This window comes from Erinaceus europaeus, chromosome X (assembly GCF_950295315.1).
Source record: "Erinaceus europaeus chromosome X, mEriEur2.1, whole genome shotgun sequence".
Classification (NCBI taxonomy): domain Eukaryota; kingdom Metazoa; phylum Chordata; class Mammalia; order Eulipotyphla; family Erinaceidae; genus Erinaceus; species Erinaceus europaeus.
The window spans coordinates 20800704-20818292 of NC_080185.1; the positions used below are offsets into that span (position 1 = coordinate 20800704).

Below are 17589 nucleotides of genomic sequence, written 5' to 3' on the forward strand. Positions count from 1 at the left end.
GGGAGAAAGAGGCAGAGAAATGCCTGCAGCACTTCCTCACCACTTGTGAAGCTTTCCCATTGCATGTAGGGACTGAGGGCTCGAACCTGGGTCCTTGTGCATGGTAATACATGCACTTAACTATGTCACCACCCAGCCCCCTAGCTGTTCTTTTGTTATTGTTGTGTTAAGATCTTATTTATTTATTTATTTATGAGGAAAAATAGGAGGAAAGAAAGGATCAGACATCACTCTGGTACATGTGATGCTGGGGATCGAACTCAGGACCTCATGATTGAGAGGCCAACACTTGATCCACTGTACCACCTCCAGGACCACTAGCTGTTCTTTTTAAAGATACTTATATTCCTGGGTCTGTGTTTAATGTTTCACATGAGTGGTCACATGAGCTGGATTCCCTGTGGTAGGAACCATTATTTTTATAATATTTATTATCTTTATGGAAACATTGGCTCAAACAACAAGCAGTCCAGCTAAGACTCAAAAATCAGTTCTGTCCCTGTTTGTTCTGAGAGCTAACAGTACTGAGTGAGTTGATCAGGAACTTCTTTGTGTGGAAAGCTCTCAAAAAAAAATGCAGCAGTTGTATAGGAAAAGGTTGCGGAAAGAAATTAGCCCTGGTATGAGATATTCATGAATATAAGATGGACAACATAATAATGCCAAAAAAACTGCCAGGAAATACAGCTTCTACTTCCCTCTGAGGGAAGGGATGCTTCCCTCTGAAATGCTTCCAAATGATACTCAAAACTGGCTACTACAGGGTTCAGAATTAGAGTGATGGGACTACTTGTACAATTAGACACAAGGGTTTTCACTATGCTTGAGAAGAGGATGGGTAGATAGCAAAAGGGTAGGGATAGATAGTATAATGGTTATGCAAAGAGACTCACACACCTGAGGTTCCAAAGTCCCAGGTTCAATCCCCCCCAACCATAAGCCAGAGCTGAGCAGTGCTCTTCTTCTTCTTCTAGCATTTGCCCTTCTTCTGTAGCCAGTCAACAGCGTCAGGTTGAGCCTGATGTAAAGTTTCGAGACCTCCTTTGAATCTGGAGAGGTGGCAGTCGTTGACTATGTGGGTCATAGTCTGTCTGTAGCCACAGGGGCAGTTCGGGTCGTCTCTGGCTCCCCAGCGATGGAACATAGCGGCGTACCGGCCATGGCCTGTTCGATAGCGATTGAGGAGGGCCCAATCATAACATGCTGGGTCAAAGCCGGGTTGATGCTTGCAGGGGTCTGTGATGAGGTGTTTGTTCTTTACCTCAGCTGACTGCCAACTCTGTTTCCATGAGACTGGAACAGAGAAGTTCAGTGTAGGCATAGGGGACCAGATTGGGTGACGAGACGTCAAGCGTTGGACAGGGTGGGCGAAGATATCCGCGTATATTGGCAGGTCCGGTCGAGCGTAGACGTGGGAAATGAACTTAGATGATGCCGCATCCCGACGAATATCTGGCGGGGCGATGTTGCTAAGAACTGGCAGCCATGGAAACGGGGTGGAACGGATGGTTCCAGAAATGATCCTCATGGAGGAATCTAATTTGGAATCGACCAAGTGGACATGGGGGCTACGGAACCATACTGGGGCACAGTATTCTGCAGTGGAATAGCATAATGCCAGAGATGATGATCGTAGTGTGGAAGCGCTCACGCCCCATGAGGAGCTGGCCAGTCCTGCAATGATGTTATTCCTCGCGCCCACCTTTGCTGCAGTTTTTATGAGATGTTCGTGAAATAACAGGGTGAGATCGAGAGTAACACCAAGATAGACTGGCTGGGCTTCATGCCGGATTCTCGTATCGCCAAGCTGCACATTAAGCTCACGCGAGGCAGAGGCATGGTGTAGATGGAAAACAGATGATACCGTTTTTGCAGTGCTAGGAATTAGTCGCCATTTTTTACAGTAATCAGATATCAGAGACATGTCTTTCATGAGTGTTTCCTCGAGGATATCAAACTTGGATGCCTGAGTTGCAAAGCAGATGTCATTGGCGTAGATGAACTTCCTTGAAGAAGTTTCTGGAAGGTCATTGATGTAAATATTAAATAGCGTAGGAGCCAGAACAGAGCCCTGGGGGAGGCCACTTGAGACAAGTCTCCATCTGCTAGACTTGTCACCCAGATGCACCCGGGATCTTCTGTTTTGGAGAAGAAACGATATAGTGTTGGCCACCCATGGAGGCAGGCATCTTGAGATCTTGACTAGGAGACCACGGTGCCAGACCGTGTCATAGGCTGCTGTGAGATCAACAAAGACAGCACCCGTCTTTAAATTCTTCTGGAATCCATTTTCAATGTAAGTTGAGAGGGCCAGGACTTGTTCGCAGGTAGATATTCCTGGGCGGAAACCAGCTTGGGTGGGTGACAGGAATTTCTCTGTAAGAGGAGAAATACGTGACAGAAGCAGCCTCTCAAGGAGTTTGTAACACACGGAGAGGAGAGAAATTGGTCTATAGCTGGCGTCCAGTGTTGGGTCTTTCTTTGGTTTCAAAACTCCCTGGATGCAGCACGCCAAGCCCGCTGGCAACAACTCACGGAAAGTCTGAACTTCACCCACTCAAGTAGGAAGGCCTGGAAGCTTCTTCATAGTCTGGGTGCCGGTAGCCAACCCTCTCCCGTCTCCCATCCTCCTGTATCTCCAAACTCAGTGGCCAGTCACCTAACTCAAGTTGGACGTGCTAAGATCGACCCAGTCTGGAAAAGAGAAATTTCCCATGAGTGGTCATCCCACTTCCGTTTATCTTGTCCATCTCCAAAACTCTCTCCCTTTACACTCTCTGAACTGGAAGACGCTTTGAAGAGGGTTAAACCGGGAACGGCTGCTGGCTATGATAACATCACCCCAGAACTCATTCTTAACTTAGGCCACGCAGCAAAGAAGTGGCTCACTACATTCCTGTCCCACATCTTGGAATCCGAATCTATGCCCAAAATTTGGCATCGTGTGAAGATAATAGCAGTGCTCTGGTAAAAAGAGAAAGGAGAGAGAAAGAGAGAACACAATGTTCTGTTCATTCCTACAGAACCTAGCACGTTGGTCCATAATTGAAATGAACTAGATTTGAAAAGGAAATTAATCTTCCTAGAGGTTACACCAGCCTAGAATCCCTCTGTCCTAAAATAATGTGCAAAATCTCAAAGAATGTACCTCCTTTTTTTTTTTTTTTTTAAACAAGGGTAGGTGGGCCTGGGAAGGACTTGAGATAGTCAGTTTTCAGCATGTTCCAGAGTGTGATGTTCTATTGTTCTAGGTGTGTAGGTCTTCGTCCTCCTGATTCAAAGCAGTCTACCTGGTAAAACAGAAACACAGAGCAGATTCTGTAAGCACGCTTCAGTTTTAGACTAGCCCAAGGAAAACATCTAAGTCTGGAGAAGAACACAGTTGTGTTTAAGAGAATAAGATTAAGAGTCAGGCCAGCCTGGGTTTGAAGAATCATATAACTCTGGTACTTACTGAGAGACCCTGAAAAGGCACTTCATCTCTCTGGCCCTCACCTTCCTCATCCATGCAAGAGGAGAGAGATGACCTATCCCTCAAGGAAACTATGTAAGATAATGTATGCAAACAGCTACTATATTTCAACAAACAAAAAAAAAATCTTATGTTTCTGTATCCCCAATAGCACATTGCCAGCCCCATAGAAGAAATCAAATAAGTACTTGTTGGTTGCTTAGCAATTAACATTAATATAGCTTTATCTCTTTTGAATCTTTTGGCCTTTAGAACAGAAATTTTTAATAAGATAAAAAGACAACTTGGTATAAAAGAGAAAAAAAAAAAAACAGAAAAGACCCACAATAGCTAACATTTGTGAGTTAAGATAATTGGACTTTTCCTTCAAGAGACTATATTTCACCTTGCACTGTGTGAGAACATGGATTCTTCACTTTAATTTAGTGATAAAATATTACAAAGCAGACACTCTCAAAATATATTGAACTTCATTAGTTTCTACTAATGAGTTGAAACAGATTAAAAGCACAGACACTTAGCAAGAAAAAATCAACAGAGAAGTACTCTACACTTGTCTTAAAAGCTCTTTGTACCCAACTGGTTTCAGTCACTACATAGTGGCTGGTGGCCCAAAGTCTCTGATCTAAGCATGAGTCTTTGAGATGATCAAAACTGTATTTTGAATACAGCATTAATACCCAAGTGAAAGTGCAGTTTACTAGATCAAACTTCCTTTTCATTGAAGATCTATGTATTTGGTAATGAGAAAAAGAAAAAAACAAACTAGAGCACCACTCTGGCATATGCAATACTGGGGATCAAACCCAGTACCCCATGTTGGACAGCCCAGTGCTCTATCCACTATGCCACCTCCTGGCCTGTGAGATTAGGTTTTCTTAACAGCAGCATCGCTGATGTTTTAAGGTGGATCATTCATGTCATGGAGACAGGGCTGACCTATGCATGGAATAATATTTAGAAGCATCCCTGGTCTTTCCCTATGAAGCTCCCTGACATTAGCACCCCCTGACCCCCCAGTCATGGCCATCAAAAATGTCCCCAGATATCCCCAAATGTTCCCTAGAGAGAAAACGTGTCCCTGCATAAGAACCACTGCTCTGGAGTAATAAAGGCTGCCACTAAATGCAAATTTTGTGTTGCTTGCCTGAAATATATATCATCATTAAAATACTTAATTTACTACCCAATGACAAGGTCACCCAAGGTTTATATTGGGCCATAAACTTAATTATGACAATACAAAACAGCAGTTTAGGCCTGAAAAACGACTCCTAAATGTTCTATAGTAATTGGTTAATGTTACCTGCAGTTCATGATATCTAATTATTTTAATTACTTTGAAGTCATTTGCTAATATCATGTCAAAGCATAACTATCCAGGACTGGGGAAGTAGCTCAGCCTGTCAGAGCTGGGGATTTTTGTGCCTGAGGCTTCAGAGGTCAAAGGTCAATCACTGGCACCACTTTATGCCAGAACTGAGCAGTGCTCTGAGTCACTCTTTCTCCTTCCCTGCCCCAAATAAATAAATAAATAATATTTTTAATCACTAACCATCTTCCAGTCAAGATAATCCCAGCCATGGTGGGAATGCAAACTGGTGCAGCCCCTTTGGAAGACTGTCTAGAGAAGCCTTTAACAAATCAAACTGATATTGCCTTATAATCCAGCAATACCACTCTGACATTTATCCACTGGACACTCACTAATTAGAAGAGACATATACACTCTTATGTTCATAGCTGCATTATTCACAACAGCCAGAGTGGAAGCAACCTAAATGCCCATCATCAGATGACTGGCTAAAGAAGTGATGGGATAGATATTCCATGGAATACTACTCTGCAATCAAAAAAGATGATATTGTGTCCTTTGGGATACCATGGATGGAACTGGAGGTGACTGATGATGCTTAGTGATATAAGTAAAGAGAAGAAAGACAACTATCAGATGGTTTCACTCATCTGTGGAATCTAGAGATGTAATTTCTGTGAACTTGCCAAAAAAAAATTCACATAAAATAGAAGCAAGCAAACTTAAGACTTATGAGAACTCTGGTGGTTGCCTTTGGGAGTTGGGAGAGTGGGGATACGAACTTTGGTGGTGGGTGTGGTGTGGTGTGGAACTATGAATTGTAATCCGCCAATCTTGTAACAAACCGTTAATAAAAATACAGAATTTGAAGGGACCAGGTGGTGGCACACCTGGTTAAGCGCTCACATTACAGTGTGCAAGGACCCAGATTCAAGCCTCTGGTTCCCGCCTGCAAGAGAAAAGCTTCCACAGTGGTAAAGCAGGGCCGCAGGTGTCTCTCTGTCTCTTTTCCTCTATATCTTCCCCTCCCCCTTTCAATTTCTCTGTCTCTAGCTAATAATAAATAAATTTTTTTTCATTTTTTTTGAAAAAAAGAAAAATAAAGAAAATACTTTAATTAATGAATTGGCTGATGAGCCTGTCCGTATGTTCTGCTAATGAAGTATTTTTCTTTTCATTTACTTTCTGTAGGCTTAATATAGTAATAACACATACGATTTGATATATTTTCAATTTTAAGTACATTTTCTTATATTTCCACATGAAGTTCTCTGAAATTCTACTATATTTTTAATTGCCATAACAATATTAGCTCTCACATGACTGTCTATAAATACTCGGTTTGTTTTTTCAGTTCATACCCAGTTTCATGAAGGAAAAAAATATCCTTACCTGTAAATAATAATATAAATGAATAAATAAAAAGCACCAGCCACGAACATCCATCAGTCAAATCAGAAGAGATCATTACCTACTTGGTCATGTCCAGATTTAGTTTATGTTTTTTTTTTTTCATTTTTTAAATTTTCTTATTTTTATTTTATTTTTATTTTTTATTCCCTTTTGTTGTCCTGGTTGTTTTATTGTTGTAGTTATTATCGATGTCATTGTTGTTGGATAGGACAGAGAGAAATGGAGAGAGGAGGGGAAGACAGAGAGGGGGGAGAGAAAGATAGACACCTGCAGACCTGCTTCACCGCCTGTGAAGCGACTTCCCTGCAGGTGGGGAGCCAGGGGCTCGAACCAGGATCCTTATGCCGGTCCTTGCGCTTGGTGCCACCTGCACTTAACCTGCTGCGCTACCGCCCGACTCCCATTAGTTTATATTTTTTAATCATTTTATTGGGGGATTACTTATTTACAATGCATTTGTTGACATATAGGTACTATTTCTTAGCCCCCAAAGCCGGCACCCTTGGATGACATTTTTAATAAACTGTGGCTTCTTCCCCTCGCTCTGCTCCTTCTGACCAATTCTGACCTGTCATTGACACATCTGTGAGTGTGCTGCCAACTGAAAATTGGGTGGAGGAACCCCAGCCACAATGCCCATCGCTTCCTTTGGTGTAAAAAAAAAAATGAGAGAGAACAAAACAACAGGACACCATTTTAGACAGTCTACTGTGTTAACAGAAAACTATTTTGAGGTGGTTTGGATATTTTTTAAGCGGGGATAAAAGAAAAGCACTCAATGCCAGCCAAGGCTATAGGGAAGTCAATATACCTCATTGAAAGTGGAAAGGCATGAAAAAACACAACACAACAACAACAAAAACTAGTACTTTTTGATCCTGTCATCCCATTCTGCCATTCCACATACTAGTTTAAGGAAATATTCCAAAATCAAGTGGAGGGTAGATTTTCAGCTTCACTATGGGGTGTGTGTGTGTGTGGGGGGGGTGAAACAGACCTTTGGTGGTGGGAATGGTGTTAATATACATTCCTATTAACTTAAAGTCTTATAAATCACTGTTTAGTCAATAGGAGAGGAGAAAACAGATTGAATGTCTCAGACTTTCTGATGCATAGACCCCTTTAAAAACACTTCATTTTACTTTGTTTTGTTTTATTTTAGTTTAGTTTAATGAGAGATACAGAAAGAAAGATAGGAGATCAAGAAAGCAACCAGAGCACTACACAGTTCTGGCTTGTGGTGGTGCTGGGGATTCAATCTGAGACTTCAAGCCTCAGGCATGAAAGTCTTTTGCAGAACCATTATGCTGTCTCCCCAGTCCAGGATTCATGTTATATAGCAAAGAATTAAGTAATCTGTTCAGTGACTCAGGCAGCCATAATACTGATACATATGAGAGAGCTATAAACATGCTAACTGTAGACAGTCTTATCAGGATCACGCTACTCAGTATTGAAAGGTGACAACTTGGAAGTCTAGTGTGCCTGCTGTAGTTAAGTACCAAAGAGGAGTAGTTTGACCACAAGGAACAGCTTTGGATGAACACATAATAATTCTAAGTAATTGTAAAGCTCCTTAGCACTTCTTTCATAACTAGATATTGCTCATTATCATTGAAAGAACAACAACAACAACAAAAAAAGGTGTATTGCACCAAAGTAAAAGACCCTGGGGTGTGGATGGGGGAGTGTTCAGGTCCTGGAACATGATAGAGGAGGAGGACCTCGGTGGGGGGTTAGAGTGCCATGTGGAAAAAAGAGAAATGTTACACACGTACCAACTAGTGTATTTTACTGTCGGCTATAAACCATTAATCCCCCCATAAAGGAAAAAGTCAGTGGGGTTTATAGTCAACAATATTTATACACTTTCCCCATATTTGGGAGCTACTCTCTTCCCTGATCCAGCTTTCTAGCACTTTTTCTAGCCATGACATCATCTCCCCAGACAATAACCTGAGTCCACCTGCATATTAGATGTCAGGCTCAGTCAAAAACTACTAAAGTCTTGGGCCCTTTGAAAATACACCTAAAATAAACCTACTAGCTATTTCCCAAACGGAGACCCCAAATCTTCATCTTCAATATTCCAGCCTTTAGGTTCATGATTAATCAACAATTTGCAAGGCTTTATATGTTAACTCTTTTTCAGCCACCAGATTCCAGATGCTACCATGATATCAACTGGACTTCCCTGGGCAGATGACCCCACCAATGTGTCCTGGAGCTCCTTTTCCCCAGAGCCCTGCCCCACTAGGGAAAGAGAGAGAGAGGTTGGGAGTATGGATCGACCTGTCAACGCCCATGTTCAGCGAGGAAGCAGTTACAAAAGACAGACCTTCCACCTTCTTCACCCCATAATGACCCTGGGTCCATATTCCCAGAGGGTTAAAGAATAGGAAAGCTGAGGGTCGGGCGGTGGCGCAGTGGGTTAAGCGCACGTGGTGCAAAGCGCAAGGGCCAGTCTAAGGATCCCGGTTCGAGTCCCCGGCTCCCCACCTGCAGGTGAGTCGCTTCACAGGCAGTGAAACAGGTCTGCAGGTGTCTATCTTTCTCTCCCCCTCTCTGTCTTCCCTTTCTCTCTCCATTTCTCTTTGTCCTATCCAACAACGGACAACATCAGCAATGGTAATAATAATAACCACAACGAGGCTACAACAACAAGGGCAACGAAAGGGGGGAAAATGGCCTCCAGGAGCGGTGGATTCATGGTGCAGGCACCGAGCCCAGCAATAACCCTGGAGGGAAAAAAAAAAATTGGAAAGCTATCAGGGTAAGGGATGGGATATGGAGCTCTGGTGGTGGGAATTATACCCCTCTTATCCTATGGTCTTATTAGTATTTCCATTTTATAAATAAATACATTTTTAAAAGAAATGGGAGGGAGTCGGGCTGTAGCGCAGTGGGTTAACACAGGTGGCGCAAAGTACAAGGACCGGCATAAGGATCCCGGTTCGAACCGGCTCCCCACCTGCAGGGGAGTCGCTTCACTGGCGGTGAAGCAGGTCTGCAGGTGTCTATCTTTCTCTCCTCCTCTCTGTCTTCCCCTCCTCTCTCCATTTCTCTCTGTCCTATCCAACAACGACAACAACAACAATAATAACTACAACAATAAAACAACAAGGGCAACAAAAGGGAATAAATAAATAAAATAAAAATATTTTTAAAAAAGAAAAGAAATGGGAAAAAATGAAAAAAGAAAAAAACATCTCAGGAACATATGTCTGCAGCAAGAAAGATTAATCAAGAGTTAAAAACGGGATATCTATATTCTTTGTGTACATCTATACTCTCAAAGATAATTATTTAATTAAGACTTCTTCCTCTCAAGTGAAACAACATGAACACAGGCAATAAGCCTTGCTTCCTGCTGTGAACCTCAAAAATACAACAACAAAATGTCAAGAGATGACAGGTCCTCAGAAAGAACACTTCTGGGGGAACAAAAAGTTAAAAACACACTTCAAAACTTTACTTCTTTTTTCATGATGTGGACCATAACCAGAATTTACTTCAGTCTTCTCATACTTAGGACTTTTTTTTTGCCACCAGTGTTATCACAAGGAGAAACATCCTCATTACTGCTCCACCAGTCATGAAGCTTTCTCCCTGCAAGTAGAGATCAGCGGCCTTGAATCTCGGTTCTCCTGCATTTGACCATGTGTGTGCTCTACTAGGTGAGCTACCACCAGTTACGCTCATGACTTATTTTTAAAATACATATGGGAGCATTACAGAGCCTTTATTTCCCCCAGACCTGGAACCTTAGGGTGGTACACTTGCCTGCATGCTTCTCTCAATTTATACCAAATAATATTGCATCCGCCGATCCCAACCTAATCAACGCAATGAATACCACCTCAGCATGCTTCACTTCAGACTGTGTTCAGAGACGTCAGGCATGGAATGTCAACCCTTCAGCTTCATTACTCGGGTGAGACCTTTCCTTTCATAGTATTCTCTAATTCCATTCCAGGTGGTTCACTTCCTAACAAAGTCCCAAAACCTAGATATAGACCAGGTCCCCTGAGATAGAGCATATGTTCACACGTGTACATAAACTAGGGAAAAATATATACCCAAAAGTAAAAGTACACAATGGTCTGCAGTAAGTACCCCCAACACTTCATCTGCACTATTCCAGCTTTTAGGTCCATGATTGTTCAACAATTTGTTTGTATGTTAACTCTCTTTTCAGCCACCAGGCTTCAGATGCCAGCATGATGCCGACCCGACTTCCCTGGACAGAGGACCCCACCAATGTGTCCTGGAGATCTGCTTCCCCAGAGACCCACCCTACTAGGGAAAGAGAAAGGCAGGCTGGGAGTATGGATTGACCAGTCAACGCCCATGTTCAGCGGGGAAGCAGTTACAGAAGTCAGACCTTCCACCTTCTGCAACCCACAATGACCTTGGGTCCATACTCCCAGAGGGATAAAGAATAGGAAAGCTCTCAGGGGAGGGGAGGGGATATGGAGATCTGGTGGTGGGAACTGTGTGGAGTTGTACCCCTCTTATCCTATGGTTTTGTTAATGTCTCCTTTTTAAATTAATTAATTAATTAAAAAATAGATATGGGAGTATTGTGCCATGCTAGTGTCTCCCTTCTATCATGTAACTCAAAGAGCCATGCGCTTTACCATGATGCAGGATATAAAAGAGGGATAAGGTTAAGTCCCTATCCTTAAGAAGACTCCAATCGAGACAGGAAGACATGCTGGACTTAACAAGTGGTTCAGCTTTGAAAGCTTCAAAAAATGCACTGAGTAGGCAAAACATGAGCTGAAGCACCAAGGTGAGTTTAGACATTGAAAGACAAAGAAGAACATCAAAATCTCCAAATACAATTTATAAATTAACACCCTTGTAAGATTTAACCATTTGTCAACCCCCCAGCATCTGTGTTTTTGTTATTTTTTTAAATATTTTTTTAATTGTTTCTGGTATTATGTTTATTGATTAATTGGCTTGAAACAGCCAGAAATCAAAAGGGAAGGGGGAGATAGAGAGATAGAGAGACAGAGACACCTGAAACACTGTTTCACTATTCACAAAGCTTCCTCTCTGCAGGTGGGGACTGGAGGCTCGATCCCAGGTCCTTGTGCATTGTAACATAACCTAACATCATTGTTGGCCCCTAAATGCCAACCTCCTTCTTCTCTTGTCATCCTGGAATTCTCTGTGTTTCTTTTAAAGATGTGAAATTCTTTACTACTTCCAGACTCTGGAACATGTGGTCACCTCAGCTTGCTAGGAACATTGCTGACCACCCTACCTCTTCTTCTGTATCATCTCCTTCACAAAGTTCATCAAACCCCATAGTTTCTTCTTTACCTCCCGCCTATATAAGATCCCAAAACAATAGAGGACTGTCTTCTCTTGTCTGTCTGCTTCATGACCATGCCCCCAGCACCTAGCATAATGTCTAGCATTAAGTGTGTGTATGTGTGTGTGTGTGTGTGTGTTATTGTGTTAAAAATTAACCATGTGCTGAACTGCACTGTCAGAGTAAAAAAAAAAAAAAGAAGGAAGTTTGCCTGGCAGCAGAGAATGTGTAGATATGTAAGTTAGAAAAGGAGACACTAGATAGAGTTTAACAATCTGAATACGAAGCTGTTGGCAGTGCCAGGCAGTGGTGGACCCAGTAGAGTATACACATTACCATGCACAAGGACCTGGGTTCAAGTTCAAGTCCCCACCTGCTGTGAGGAAGAGTCACAAGCAATGGAGCAATGATGCAGTTATCTCCCCTTCTCTCTGCCTCTTTCTCTCCCTACCTCCCTCCTTTTGTCTCTCACCCTCTATCAGAAAGGTAAGAAGGGTGGGGGGGGGTAGAAAGCATAATGTATATGCAAACAAACTCTCATACCTGAGGCTCCAAAGTCCAGGTTCAATGCCTAGAACCACCATAAGTCAAAGCTGAGCAGTGCTCTGGTTAAAAAAAAAAAAAAAAGGAAAGGATACAAAGAAGACTAAGGCAAGAATAAGCCAATGGGACTACATCAAATTAAAAAGCTTCTGCTCAGCAAAAGAAACCAATACCCAAACAAAGAGACCCCTCACAGAATGGGAGAAGATCTTTACATGTACAAGAGGCTAATAACCAAGATATATAAAGAGCTTGCCAAACAACAACAAGAAAACAAATGACCCCATCCAAAAATGGAGAGAGGACATGGAGAGAATATTCACCACAGAAGAGATCCGAAAGGCTGAGAAACACATGAAAGAATGCTCCAAGTCACTCCGCTTTCCCAGAGCCCCACCCTACTAGGGAAAGAGAGAGACAGACTGGGAGTATGGATTGACCTATCAACGCCCATGTTCAGCTGGGAAGCAGTTACAGAAGCCAGACCTTCCACCTTCTGCAACCCACAATGACCTTGGGTCCATGCTCCCAGAGGGTTAAAGAATAGGAAAGCTATTAGGGGAAAGGATGGAATATGGAGTTCTGGTGGTGGGAAGTGTGTGGAGTTGTACCCCTCTTATCCTATGGTTTTGTCAATGTTTCCTTTTTATAAATTAAAAAAAAAAAAGAAAAGAAAAAATGCTCCAAGTCATTGTCATAGAAATGCAAAGAACAACAACAATGCAATACCACTTCACTCCTGCAAGAATGTCATACAACAGAAAAGGTAGCAGCAACAAATGCTGGAGGGGTTGTGGGAACAAAGGAACCCTCCTGCACTGCTGCTAGTAATGTAAATTAGTCCAACCCTTGTGGAAATCAGTCTGGAGAACTCTCAGAAGGCTATAAATGGACCTACCCTATGACCCTGTAATTCCTCTTCCTGGGGATAAATCATAAGGAACCCAACACAACCATCCAAAAAGATTTGTGTATACCTATGTTCATAGCAGCACAATTTGTAATAGCCAAAACCTGGAAGCAACCCAGGTATCCAACAACAGATAAGTGGCTGAGCAAGTTGTGGTATATATACACAATAGAATACTACTCAGCTATTAAAAATTATGATTTCTTTTTTTTCCCCCTGAGCCTGACATCTGATATGCAGGTGGATCCAAGTTATTGTCTGGGGAGATGATGTCATGGCTGGAAAAAGGACCAGAAAGTTGGATCAGGGAAGAGAGTAGTTCCCAAATATGGGAAAGGTGTATAAATATTGTTGACTGTAAACCCCATCGATTTGATGTGATCTGGGGCCCATATTCAGCTTAGGAGCCTATGTGACCTCTGCATCCCTGTAGATCTAAGTTCACACTCTGTGGTCATGAGTAGGAACGTTTCAAGTTGCCCCAATTTTAGGACCCATCTTCCTCAGGTGGAACACACAGTATGTTGGCTATCCTCCCTTTGGAGGATGGAACATTCTCTACTGTTGCTGATCCACGTTGAAGGCAAGGTCCTATGGGGGCCCACAAAGGGGTTTATTGTGTTTTTCCTCATAGAGATGACCAGTAACAATGGAGAGAGGGATCTAGTTGAGGTCTAGGCCCATCATGTCTGTTTGGGAATCTCAGGCCTCCCATAGAGAAGAACAAAGAGAGAAGTTGTGATTAATTAGCTACAAATCATGGAAGGGCTATGTTAAGAATTTTCACAATGGGGGAGAAATAGCATAATTGTTATGCAAGGAAATTCTCATGCCTGAGGCTCTAAAGTCCCAGGTTTTATCCATGGTACCACTATAAACCAGAGCTGAGCAGAGCTCTGGTAAAAAATTAAATAAAAAATACATAATGAGGATCTGGATGGTGGCACACCTGGTTGAGTGCATGCATTGCAATGTGCAAGGACCCAGGTTCAAGGCCCCGTCCCCACCTGCAGAGGGAAAGCTTTGCTAGTGGTGAAGCATTGCTGGAGGTGTCTCTGTCTCTCTCCCTCTCTATCACCCCCTTCCCTGTTGATTTCTGGCTATCACTATCCAATAAATAAAGAATTTTTTAAAAAATTTAAAAAATACATAATGATCTTGGTAAAATAATCCATGGAGTTCAGAGACTAATGCTGACAAAGGGAGAAAAAGAAATTGAGATGACTTAACTTTGCAGAAAGGACATGCTAATGCGTGCGATCAGGATTCAAGCCTGGCCCCACCATACTGGAGAAGCTTCTGTGCTGTGATCTCTTTCCCTCTCTATCTGTAGCAGTGAAGTCCCAGTGATGATGAAAGAAAGAAAGAAAGAAAGAAAGAAAGAAAGAAAGGAAGGAAGGAAGGAAGGAAGGAAGGAAGGAAGGAAGGAAGGAAGAGAAAGGAAGGAAGAAAGGGAGAAAGAAAGAATGAGAGAGGAAGGAGAAGGAGAAGGAAAAGGAGAAGGAAGAGGAGGAGGAAGGAAGGAAGCGGGGAGGGAGGAGGGGAGGAGGGAAGGGATATGTTAAATTCACTTTGCAGCCATTTTGAGCTGGTAATACCAATGGGACATGGAAATGTTTGGAATATAACTGGATAGAGACTATGGCTAGAGCTTCAGATCTGGGACTTGTCAGCACTGAGGAAGCAAGTGAAGCCAAAGGATTGAGGCACCTCCAAAACAGAGCATGTAGACAGAGAAGACTGAAATGCTGAAGACAACATCAATGGAACTAGAGAGGTGAATATGCTGTTAAGTAAGAGGTGAAAGACAACTAAACTACCATGTGTTTTCACTCATCTGTGGCATTTAGATGACTAAAACAAATGAACTTCAAGAAAAAGGAGTAACTAAACTGTCTCTTGGACTCTGTGAGTACTATGGTGGTTATTAGAGAGAATACTGGGGTGGTTTTAGAGAGAAGGGACACGTGGAGAGACACTTGGTGGTCGGCACAGTATGTCCAACACACATGTGTATGCAGATGTAAAACTATACTCTCACAGTCTTATCATTTTGTAAACCAATTCTAAATCAATAAAAAGCAGCAAAGATATAAATAAAAAGGCATTGATAGATACACAATAGAATACTACTCAACTATTAAAATGGGTAGATAGCATAATCATTATGCAAAGAGACTCATGCCTGAGGTTCTAAAGTCCCAGGTTCAATCCCCCACACCACCATAAGCCTAAATTGAGCAGTGCTCTGGTTAAAAAAAATAATAAACTGTGGTCCAGGAAACAGCTCAAAAAAAAAAGAAAGAAAAGTAATAGTAAAAGCGACCCTCTACAATAAGATGTGCATAATTCAAATAAAATTATTTTCCACTTTGCATAATTCTTCCTCCTCTTCTCATTATCAAATGTATACATCTCCTCCATAAATTATTATTTTAATAAGACATCTGTGTTATTTTCTGAATTCTATAATTAATATTTTCTACATTTCTACACTATCATTTTATTTTTCATATTAAATATGACTAAAGTGTCAGAAAATAACTCTTGTACAGTTGTTTCTCTTGCTTTTCACAAAAACTCAGATTCTGCCTCCATCCTACAAACATTATTTCAAACACCCACTATCTGTCATCATGTTACTTATTAGACAGTGCAACAGAAAGTACATCTAATTTTTGAAAGAAGATGCTGTAACATAAGCTTCCCAGGAAAAGGCAACCTGAAAATTACCTAAAATGTGTCAGTAGAAAAAAAACACAAGCCTGGGGAGTGGGTTAAGCGCACATGGCGCAAAGCGCAAGCACCAGCGTAAGGATCCTGGTTAGAGCTCCGGAGTCCCTACCTGTAGGGGAGTCACTTCACAGGCGGTGGAACAGGTCTGCAGGTGTCTATCTTTCTCTCCCCCTCTCTGTCTTCCCCTCCTCTCTCCATTTCTCTCTGTCCTATCCAACAATGACGACATCAATTACAACAACAATAATAACTACAACAATAAAAAACAAGGGCAATAAAAGGGAATAAATAAATATTAAAAAAAAGAAAAAATGCAAGCCTGAAATTCCTGTGTTCAACACATCCAGCTGTACATTACACACAAATGGAACAACCAGTAGCTCAGAGGAGGATAAACCCAAAAGAAAAGAGGTCAAAATACATCCATACACAGTAGATAGCTCTTGCAAACAACGCTGAGAGAAAGAAAGCAGTCACAGAAGATGCCAGACCAAAAAGAAGAAGGAGGAGGAGGAGGAGGAGGAGGAGGAGGAGGAGGAGGAGGAGGAGGAGGAGGAGGAGGAGAAGGAGAAGAGGAAGAAGAAGAAGAAGAAGAAGAAGAAGAAGAAGAAGAAGAAGAAGAAGAAGAAGAAGAAGAGGAATAGGAAAAACACTGGATGAGACCAACCATTTCCATACAATTCAAGAACAGACCAAATTCATCTATGCTGTTAAAAGTCAGCATCCTAGTTGTCCAACAACAGAAGAATGGCTGAGAAAGTTGTGGTGTATACTACACAATGGAACACTACTCACCTATTAAGAATGATGCATTTACCTTCTTCACTTCATCTTGGATGGAGCTGGGAGGAATCATGTTAAGTGAGGTAAGCCAGAAAGATAAGGATGAATATGGGATGATCTCACTCACAGAAAGAAGTTCAGAAATAAAAACAGAAAGGGGGAAACACAAAGTGGAATTTGGACTGGGTTTGGAGGATTGCACCAAAGTAAAAGACTGGAGGTGTGGGGGTGGGGAGTGGGGGTGGAGTGTTGGAGGTGGGGGTGTTCAGGTCCTGGGGCTGAGAGTGTTTTGCAGGAAACTGAGAAATTTTATACATTTACCAACAACTGTATTTACAGTAAGCCATTAATCCTCCTAATTAAAAAACAAACAAACTAGAAACAAGATACTGGTTGCCTCTGGACAAAGTGAGTGGAGCAACAGCTTCAGAAATATGGATCCAGTTCCATTTGCTGACCTGGATGCTAGCTGTAAAAGTGCATTCCTTTTGTGATAACGTGATGACGTGTACACTTACGATGCCTGTAGTTTTTGTATGCACACTCTACTAAAAAGTGAAGTAAAACACTAAAAAAAAAGAAAAGAAATCAAACACAAGGAGCCTGGCTAGACTAGAATAGTGAGACGCTCTAGGCTCTTCTGTTTTAAATATCAATAGAACTTCCGGTGACTAAAAGATAAAAGGAGACCAGCAGCACACAGGAAATAAAGCTATCAAAAAAGAATCACCACCAAAATGCCCATTTTCTTACAAGATCTTGATATTTGTCTTAAAGCTCTGATCTCTAACAAACTACCACTGTTTGTTTGGTTTTCTACTTTATTGGGGGGGGGATGGTTTAGCACAGTTGTTGGCACATGATTACAACTTCATCATCTCCCTTTGATAGGCGTCTGCAAAACACTCTTACCCCCAACTCAGATCCTTCTCCACTGCCATGTACCAGGCACTTTCTTTTTCTTTCTTTCTTTTTTTTTTTTTTTGTAAAGTATATTTCTTGAACTTGAGACTTAAAATCAGAAATGCTTTAAGTTTTCAAGTCTGACCTGCATCATGGATACGAGTTAAAACCAGAACTTAAAAGTAACC

General features: G+C 41.8%; 1 long non-coding RNA gene across 4 annotated transcripts in view; it reads right to left on the reverse strand.

Moving 5' to 3' along the window:
* The window catches only part of LOC132535719 (uncharacterized), a 193712-nt gene that overhangs the window by 10102 nt on the left and 166021 nt on the right, over positions 1-17589 (reverse strand). For 3 of the 4 annotated variants that reach the window (XR_009547431.1, XR_009547433.1, XR_009547434.1), the window contains one exon: positions 3011-3290. The exons of the other annotated variant lie outside the window; for it this stretch is intronic. This is a non-coding gene — a long non-coding RNA (uncharacterized LOC132535719). Of the gene's footprint in view, positions 1-3010; positions 3291-17589 lie in introns of those variants that run through there. 4 annotated transcript variants of the gene reach the window in all.